At 45.5% G+C, this 2,248-nt stretch overlaps 1 pseudogene; it reads right to left on the bottom strand.

The window, feature by feature from the left end:
* Positions 1-315: 315 nt before the first annotated feature.
* LOC138349432 (uncharacterized) lies at positions 316-1,134 on the bottom strand (annotated as a pseudogene).
* Between the last annotated feature and the right edge of the window lie 1,114 nt (positions 1,135-2,248).

Here is a 2,248-nt window from a genome sequence, read left to right as displayed (position 1 = left end):
GGTGCACTCCTCGAGTCCCTTTAAAATTAGAAGGATAATATGTCATCCATGCCAGGTCGTACTCATGACAGAATCAGGTCTCCAAGGTGAACTACTTCTAGTCGATGAAACAATGTAGGCAAGGGAATTCGGCACGGGGGTCCCACTCCCTAACCCGTCGGCTGTCGATGGACTGCTCGAGCTGCTTCTACAGCGAGAACGAGTCACCACGTGCTGGCCGGGGGACGAACTGGGAATGGTTCCTTCTGGCGCCTTCCCAGGGCATCGAAAAGCCAACTCAATACTAGTAAGTACAAGGGGAATTCTACTGTTTAATTAAAACAAAGCATTGGGAATGTCCCAACGGATGTTTACTCAATGTGATTTCTGCCCAGTCTTTGAATGTTTAAGTAATGAAATTCAACCAAGCACAGGTAAATGGCGAGAGTAACTATGACTGTCTTAAGGTATCCAAATGCCTCGTTATCTAATTAGTGACGCACATGAATGGAATAACGAGATTCCCATTGTTCCTGTCTACTATGCAGCAAAACCATATCCAAGGGAACGATCTTGGCAGAATCAGCGGATAAAGAAGACGAGTTGAGCTTAATTCTACTCCGACTTTGTGAAATGACATGAGAGGTGTAGTATAAGTGGGAGATGAAAGGCAAAAGTGAAATACCGCTACTTTTAACAGTATTTTACTTATTCCGTGAATCAGAAGTGGGGCACTTTCCCTCTTTTTCGACCCAAGGCTTGCTTTGCGGGCCAATCTGGGCGGAAGACATTGTCAGGTGAGGAGTTTGGCTATTACGGCATATCTTGTTTAAGATAACGCAAGTTTTCTAAGATGACATCAACGAGAACAAAGATCTCGTGTGGGACAGGAGGTTAAAATCTCATTTGATTTGGATTTCCATTACGAATAAGAACCGTGAAAGCAAGGCCTAACGATCTTTTAGACCGTTGGAATTTGATGCTAGCGCAGGGATAACTGTCCAGTGGCAGCCAAACGTTCATAGCGACGTTGCTTTTTGATCCTTCGATGTCCGCTCTTCCAATCGTTCTGAACCAAAATTCAGCAAGTGTTGGATTGTTCACCCACCAATAGGGACCGTGCGCTGGGTTTAGACCGTCTTGACACAGGTTAGTTTACCCTACTGATAATATTGTCGCAATAGTAAGTCAACCTAGTACTAGAGGAATTGTTGATTCACAAAATTGGCCATTGCTCATGGTTGAAAAGATAGTGGCGCGAACCTGCCATGTGCTAGATTATTAGTGGATGCCTCTAAGTAATAATTTGAACTCAAAAGTGAACCATGCGCCCCCTGTACACTTGCCTAACAGAAGTGGGGGCCTTTAACCCCCAAGGGTCCGTGTCGTTAGCAAAGTCTCCGTGACGGAAGCGACGCGATGACTGTGTTGAAGTACAATTTCTATCGAGCGGTAGGTAGAATCCTGTTTAGATGACTTTAGTATGCAACTGGTATTGTAACTGGCAGAGTGGACTTGGTACCACGGTCCACTAAGATTCATTCCTTTGTCGCTCCGATTCGTCCCCTCCCCCCTACATTCCTCATTCCCCCAACCTAAAACCCAATCATTTATAACTTTTAAAATTAAAGGTACATGTACTGCTTGCATATTTTGAAGGGGAAAATATAACTTAGTGTTGAAATATAAGCACCAAAAATAATATCACACGTGAAGTTCACTAGTTTGATGCTAAGTGTTGAGCTATACGTTTGACGATGATTAAATACTGGTCCAATAACTACGCCCCATTGCAAGGATTTATGTCAAGTTGAGTTCATTTTTCAAGCCTAATGACATGTTAAGGGACTAATAACAATATCTCTATAAGAGGTTTTCGAAATGTATGGTGCCATTTAGAAGCTAAGTGAGATGTCAAGGGGAAAATGGGTATATGTACGTGGCACAGGTGTTCCACATCCGCGACCAGACGGCATCTTCGAAGGCGTGTATAGAATGAACGTGGACTGCAGAATCCGCCCTTGGACTGCACAAGAGGTCGAATGAAGTCGGGCGTGGCATGCCATCATGGCCGTTGAACTGCACGCACAGTCGAATGATGTCAGGCATTGCATGCCATCATGGCCCTTGAGTTGCACGCACGGTCGAACGACGTCAGGCGTGGCATGCCATCATCACCCTTGGACTGCACCCACGGTCGGACGACGTCGGACATGGCATGCCATCATCGCCCTTGGCCAGCACCGATAGTCAGGCGACATTGGGCGTG

Source organism: Solanum lycopersicum, chromosome 7 (assembly GCF_036512215.1).
Source record: "Solanum lycopersicum chromosome 7, SLM_r2.1".
In the NCBI taxonomy this organism is placed as follows: Eukaryota; Viridiplantae; Streptophyta; class Magnoliopsida; order Solanales; family Solanaceae; genus Solanum; species Solanum lycopersicum.
The sequence above is the reverse complement of the archived record's forward strand: the minus strand, read 5'-3'. Positions and strand labels throughout refer to the sequence as shown.